Raw genomic sequence first — 8,765 nt, forward strand, 5'->3', positions numbered from 1 at the left:
AACATTAGGAAATCGTCTAGATATGAGTACTGCTTATCACTCACAAACTGATGGGCAAAGTGAAAGGATGATACAGACCCTTGAAGACATGCTACAAGCATGTGTTATCGATTTCGGAAACAGTTGGGATCGACATCTACCGTTAGCAGAATTTTCCTACAACAACAGTTATCATTCGAGTATTGAGATGGCACCATTCGAGGCACTTTATGGTAGAAAGTGCAGGTCTCCGATTTGTTGGAGTGAAGTTAGGGATAGACAGATTACGGGTCCAGAAATTATTCAAGAAACCACAGAGAAGATCATTCAAATTCAACAACGGTTAAAAACCGCCCAAAGTCGACAAAAGAGCTACACGGACATTAAAAGAAAAGATATAGAATTTGAAATTGAGGAGATGGTTATGCTTAAGGTTTCACCTTGGAAAAGTGTTGTTCGATTTGGTAAACGGGGGAAACTAAATCCAAGATACATCGGGCCATTCAAGATTATAAATCGTGTCGGACCAGTAGCTTACCGACTTGAGTTACCTCAACAACTCACGGCTGTACATGACACTTTCCACGTCTCGAATTTGAAGAAATGTTTTGCTAAAGAAGATCTCACTATTCTGCTAGACAAAATCCAAATCAATGAAAAACTTCAATTCATCGAAGAACCCGTCGAAATAATGGATCGTGAGGTTAAAAGGCTTAAGCAAAACAAGATACCAATTGTTAAGGTTCGAAGGAATGCTCGTAGAGGACCCGATTTCACCTGGGAACGTGAAGACCAGATAAAGAAGGAATACCCACACTTATTTCCAGAAGATGCGTCAACAACTTCAACCGCTTAAAATTTCTGGACGAAATTTATTTAACAGGAAGGTACTGTAGTGACCCGAACTTTTCCATGATTATTTATTAAATGAAAACTATATTTGCATGATTAAATGTTTCCAACATGTTAAGCAATCAAACTTGTTAAGACTTGATTATTTGAAATAAGTTTCATGTAGACAATTGACCACCCAAGTTTACCGGCGATTCACGAACGTTAAAAATTGTAAAAATTATATGATATATATATATATATATATATATATATATATATATATATATATATATATATATATATATATATATATATATATATATATATATATATATATATATATATATATGGATATATATAGTTAACATGATATTATGATAAGAAAGTATCTCACTAGGTATATTAACAATGAGTTATATACATAAAATGAGGCTATTGAATTAAGAAAACTCGAAACGATATATATAACGATTATCGTTATAACAACGTCTTACTAAATGCATATGTATCATATTAAGATATTAATACACTATGTTTAACATCATGAAATGATAATTACATATATCATTAAGCGTATTAACAATGAAATACACGAGTAAGATGAGACTACTAACTTAAGGATTTCGAAGCAATACATATATGTAACGATTATCGTTGTAATAGTATTTTACACACACACACACACACACACACATATATATATATATATATATATATATGTATATATATATATATATATATATATATATATATATATATATATATATATATATATATATATATATATGATATTAAGATATATTAATACACCATGTTAACATGTTAACATAACAATTTAACATCTCATTTAAGTGTAATAACAATGGATCAATTACATTTAACAAGATCATTAACTTAAAGGTTCTGAAACAACACATACATATAACGACTAACGATGACTTAACGACTCAGTTAAATGTATATACATGTAGTGTATTAAGATGCATTAATACACTTTTGGAAGACTTCAAGACACATATCAAAGTACTTCTATTTAACAAAAATACTTACAATTACATTCTCGTTCAATTTCATCAACAATTCTACTCGTATGCAACCGTATTCATACTCGTACAATACACAGCTTCTAGGTGTATTTACTATTGGTATACACCAATAGAAAAACATCAAAATCAGACTCCTAATCAGCTACTTTTGTTCTCTAGCATGGATGATTGATCAAGTTGGCCATTAGAGGAAATAATTACACTAAAAATCAAATTACAACTTGTTTATATGGACACCATGTATCACGTTTTCCTTCACCATCCCACACACTTGCATTTTTCAATTTTCTTTCATCTATTTGATCTCTCTCTTGCTCTATGATGATGATCTAAGTGTTCTCCAGCATATTCAATAAAATCTACATCAATCTAGCTCCTAAAACCAACCTTTGATCAACCTAAAAAACAACTACTCAAGAACACTTCAATAACACTTTCAAGTTTACTAGCTTACTTCCAATCTTGCAAATCCATTTCAAGTGATCATCCAACCTCAAGAAATCTTTCTTATTTACAGTAAGATATCTTTCTAATTCAAGGTAATACTCATATTCAAACTTTGATTCAATTTCTATAACTATAACAATCTTATTTCGAGTGGAAAATCTTACTTGAACTTATTTTCGTGTCATGATTCTACTTCAAGAACTTTCATGCCATCCAAGAATCCTTTGAAGCTAGATAAATTTTTGTCACTTCTAGTAGGTTTACCTACTAAACTTGAGGTAGTAATGATGTTCATAACATCATTCGATTCATATATATAAAACTATCTTATTCGAAGATTTTAACATGTAATCACTAGAACATAGTTTAGTTAATTCTAAACTTGTTCGCAAACAAAGTTAATCCTTCTAACTTGACTTTTAAAATCAACTAAACACATGTTCTATATATATATGATATGCTAACTTAATGATTTAAAACCTGGAAACACGAAGAACATCGTAAAACCGAACATACGCCGTCGTAGTGAAACCGGGGGCTGTTTTGGGTTAGAAAAATAAAAACTATCTTAATATTTGAATTGGAAGTTTGTTTTCTGAAAAAATGATATTACATATGACCATGATACTATATCCAAAAATCATGGTTAAACCCAAAGTGGAAGTATGTTTTTCAAAATGGTCATCAACATGTCGTTCTTTCGACGGAAATGACTACCTCTTTAAAAAATGACTTGTAACCTGTATTTCCAACTATAAACTTATACTTTTTCTGTTTAGTTTCATAAATTTCAGTTCATTATGAAACCATAGCAACTTGAATCACCCAAAACGGATTTGAAACGAAGAAATGACGGGTAAAACAAAATTGGATAAATTTGCTAGTTTTAGCTACGAAAATTTTGTAACAAATCTGGACTAAACATATCCTAACTAATTTATATTGTATTATACATATTATGTAATCTTGGGATACCATAGACACGTATACAATGTTTTGACATATCATATTGACCCATCTATATATATATTTCGGAACAACCATAGACACTTTATATGCAGTAATATTTGAGTTAGCTATACAGGATTGAGGTTGATTCCAAAATAATATATATACTTTGAGTTGTGATCTAGCCTGAGACTTGTATACACTGGGTCGTGGATTGATTCGAGATAATATATATTGATTTATTTCTGTACATCTAACTATGGACAACTAGTTGTAGGTTACTAACGAGGACTGCTAACTTAACAAACTTAAATCATAAAAACGTAATAAAAAATGTTGTGAATATATTTAAATCATACTTTGATATAGTACATATTTGTTATAGGTTCGTGAATCAACCAGTGGCCAAGTCTTATTTCCAACGAAGGAAAAATCTGTGAAAGTGAGTTATAGTCCCACTTTTAAAATCTAATATTTTTGGGATGAGAATACATGCAGCTTTATAAATGCTTTACAAAATAGATACAAGTATGTAAAACTGCATTCTATGGTTGGATTATTAAACCGAATATTGCCCCTTCAAGTCTGGTAGCCTAAGTATTAGGGAAATGATCCCTAATTGACGCGAATCCTAAAGATAGATCTATGGGCCTAACAAACCTCATTCTGGAATTTGGAATTCTTTAGTACTTCGATTTATATGGTGATTGCGATTGCCAATTTATGACATACTTGCGAGTATGCGGGGAATATTCTATATGCATTATGTTAATGTCGGTTATCAGGTGTTCATCATAGAATATTTTTATACACTTGCGAGTGTAAGATTATTGAATAAATGAAATCTTGTGGTCTATTATATTAATTTGATAATATATAGGTTAAACCAATAACTCACCAACATTTTTTGTTGATGTTTTAAGCATGTTTATTCTCAGGTGATTATTAAGAGCTTCCGATGTTGCACACTAAAATAAGGACAAGATTTGGAGTCCATAATTGTATGCTATTGTGTAAAAACTGCATTCAAGAAACTTATTTTGATGTAATATATTTTTATTGTAAACCATTATGTAATGGTCGTGTGTAAACGGTATATTTTAGATTATCATTATTTGATAATCTACGTAATGCTTTTTAAACTTTTATCGATAAAATAAAGGTAATGGTTGTTTTAAAAATGAATGCAGTCTTTGAAAAATGTCTCATATAGAGGTCAAAACCTCGCAACGAAATCAATTAATATGGAACGTTTATAATCAATATGAACGGAATATTTCATCAACCCGGACCAACACCTTACTTATGGTTAACCTGAAACGCCCTAGAGTTATCTGATCTACTCAACCCGTGAGGATGAGAGAGCCTAGTCCACTTAGGATTGAACCTACCCTATCAACTACACCAGAGGGGAGTGACACTGATTCTTCAGCAACTGAGTCATCCCCCGAACTAATGAAGAAGAGGACACGTTATATTCCTGATGAGATGATTCAGACTCCACCAACCCAACGTGTAACTTGATCTAGGACTTTGACTCCTATCGTTCGCCCAACAGTTACTGAAACCATTGGTGATATGGACCAAGAGCCTTCTAGGACTCCTTCACCCATCTCCGTATCATATCCAATAATAACAGTATGCCCTACATTAAATGTAGCGTAAGCTTTGGTAGGCAAGAGAGCTAAACGCACGGATGGTAAAAAGACCAATCAGCCCATCCAACCTAATCAGGAATTCACAATAAATCCCACCAGCAAAGATGCTTTGGCATCTCAAAAGGAAGCAAAGTCTTCCTCAGCAGTAAAGTCTACGTTGACTCGATCGATTGAGGAAACTCAATCATTGAAGTCCAAAACGGCCGAAGGGGAGCCGAAAAACCTTGAAAAGGCACCCTGCGTATTGGCCGGAAATCCTCTTGACATACTTCATCCTAGTGATGAATTACCTCAATGTCCAATAGGGCCTGAAGGTCCGGCTTATCTTGATGAGGGAGATCTGCCGTGTCCCATGGAAACGAGTCAACATGACATTTCTTCGGAAAATTTTTCAAACTTCCAGCAAACTGTTCCTTTGGTTCAAGAAATTGATCCATTGGTTCAAACCACTTCTCATTCGGATCTTGAATCTCAGGGTCTGGGTGATGAGTCTTTAACTGAAAGAGATGTGCCACCTCATGGTAAATTGATGACTTCGGGAGTCGGGTATCTTAATGAGCCCGCAAGAACTAAAACGACGGGTAGTTCTTCTACTCTGTCAGAGTCTCATGAGACATATATCATGGAGGCAAGTGACCCGAAAAGGTCTTTTCCGGTTGTTAACCAACCTCCATGAGGATGGGATAATCTGACTAGTGGTACGTATCGCCCTACATATAAGAATAATACCACACATTTATCCTCACCTGCCCTCATGGCAAATCAATCACTTCCATCGACAACACTGACATCATCTACGGTGGATCCACCTGGTTACACAGTTGTTTCACCTCTTGGGTCACCTTCTCGGATATCACACAACTATGGTTTTCAATATCTCTCTGATAATGAGCTGGAGGCACTATTTCTTGAAGAATTCTCTAACCAAACAGATCTTGATGAAGTTCGTGAGATGATGACGATTTATCTTGACCAAACAAGAGTAGTGTTTCCTCTATCACCATGCAAGTCACCTGGACTAATTCACATGCCAGACCATGATGATTACGATCCCGACAATCTTCATGAGGAGAGAATATACATGGTTATGGGTCCGGTGTTTATCAACGCTCAAATTATGAAGCTGGTTCTTCTAGTCAAAATTGGGGAAATGATGATGTAGTTGATATTTCCGATTCTGAAACTGATAAGGTGAGGAGTTTAAACGTTTCATGACTCGTCCTAATCCATCTGGACGAATACATTACATTTGGTTACATCGCGAGTTACTTTACCTCTATATGATACATTTTACAAACATTGCATTCGATTTTAAAAGACAATCTTTCTTTACAACGAAAGTTGACGGCATGTATACCATTTCATAATATATCCAACTATAATTGACTTAATAATAATCTTGATGAACTCGATGACTAGAATGCAACGTCTTTTGAAATATGCCATGAATGACTCCAAGTAATATTTCTAAAATGAGCAAATGCACAGCGGAAGATTTCTTTCGTACCTGAGAATAAACATGCTTTAAAGTGTCAACCAAAAGGTTGGTGAGTTCATTAGTTTAACATAAATAATCATTTCCATCATTTTAATAGACCACAAGATTTCATATTTCCAATTCTCATAAACAAACGTCCCATACATAGAGACAAAAATCATTCATATGGATTGGACACCTGGTAACCGACATTAACAAGTTGCATATAAGAATATCCCCTATCATTCCAGGAAATCCTTCGGACATGATAAAAACGAATTCGAAGTACTAAAGCATCCGGTACTTTGGATGGGGTTCGTCGGGCCCATAGATCTATTTTTAGGATTCGCGTCAATTAGGCGTGCACTAATTCTCAAAATTAGTGATGTTCCCTAATTCTTAGGCTACCAAGCTAAAAGGGGCATATTCGGCTTCGAGCATTCAACCATATAATGTAGTTTCGATTACTTGTGTCTATTTCGTAAAACATTTATAAAAATTGCGCATGTATTCTCAGCCCGAAAATATAAAGGGTAAAAAGGCAAATGAAACTCACCTAATGTATTTTGTAATAAAAATACATATGACTATATTGAACAATGCAGGATTGACCTTGGATTCACGAACCTATATCATTTGTATATATATTAATACATATCCTTGTAGTCGAACAATTATTTATATATATATTATTATTACTGATATAATTTTTATATTAGTAACTTATATATTTCGTTAATAATATATGTTCATTTTTATATATGTAAAAATATAAATTTTTGTTACGTTATATGTATTAAATATTTTGTAAATATTTTATTTGTTTGTTAAAATAGTATTTATAATAATACCAAAATAATATTAGTAGTGATTAAAATAATAATAGTGATAATAATATTAATGATTCTATTAATATTAATGTTAGCTTTAATAATACATCTCATATTAACGATAATGATAGTAATTTTTAAAATTCAAAAGTTTATTAATAATGATAATGAAAATAATAATTTTTATAATAATACCTAATACTTATAAATAATGATAATAATAGTAATCTTATTACTAGTGGTAAACTTAATAATAATACTTTTGTTAATAATAAAAATTCAAAATGTTACTAATACTAATATTAATGATAATTATAATAGCTTGTATTATTTTCATATCAACAACAACAATAATAATAATAATAATAATAATAATAATAATAATAATAATAATAATAATAATAATAATAATAATAATAATAATAATAATAATAATAATAATAATAATAATAATAATAATAATAATAATAATAATCATCATAATCATAATAATACTTATATCGATATTAATAATACAAAAATAACACTATTAATACTTAATGATGTTACTAAATAACAAAAATATAATAAAAAATGATAATAATATTAATCATGATAATTATGTTAACTTAATAATAATGATAATACGTATATTTGTCGTTAATAAATATAATAGTAATAATAATAATAATAATAATAATAATAATAATAATAATAATAATAATAATAATAATAATAATAATAATAATAATAATAATAATAATAATAATAATAATAATAATAATAACTATCACTAATTCTTAGATGACAAAATTTATAATAATAAATACATTAATAATGTTAATAATAATAATAATGGTTATATTACTTATAATCATGGTAATAACAATAATACTTATAATAGTGTTTATAATTAGTAATAATAACATTGATAAATAATAACAATAACAATAATATTAATAACAATATTAATAAGAATAATAACATTAATAATGGAAATATAATTAAGAGTATATACACTTTGAAAGTTTTTCTAAAAAGTACTGCCCTAGACGAGAATTGAACCCGAGACCTCCCGCTCACACATAAACTCCCAACACCACTCCTCCAATTCTTTCTTTCTGAAATTAATCCCTCCCAAAAACAATATAACCCGTTTCTGTTTTCCCTTAATCCCCTTCTTCTCCAAACTGATCGACAGACAGGTGCTCAAGCGTAACTGAACCTTGCGTTTTATTTAAAACATAATTGAAATTGAATCATTCCATGTAAGGGTTTAAATAATTCAGTAACGAAAAGAAAAAAATAAAAAAAATATATTGCAGGTACTCTGCTGTCGTTGTTCTTCAAAAAGAAAAAAAAATTATTTTTTTAAAATACAAAATGTTCTACAAATTAACGGACTATATTGTTTCATTTATGACTTGCAAGTAATCATAGAATAAAAAAAAATATAAGTTCTTGATAAAAAAATAAAAAAATACAAACAACACACCTGTTTCGTCTCTGATATGAAGAAGAAAAAAAAATAACTTTGATTTCAAGATCTTTTTAGACCAAACTTACA

This window comes from Rutidosis leptorrhynchoides, chromosome 9 (genome assembly GCF_046630445.1).
Source record: "Rutidosis leptorrhynchoides isolate AG116_Rl617_1_P2 chromosome 9, CSIRO_AGI_Rlap_v1, whole genome shotgun sequence".
In the NCBI taxonomy this organism is placed as follows: domain Eukaryota; kingdom Viridiplantae; phylum Streptophyta; class Magnoliopsida; order Asterales; family Asteraceae; genus Rutidosis; species Rutidosis leptorrhynchoides.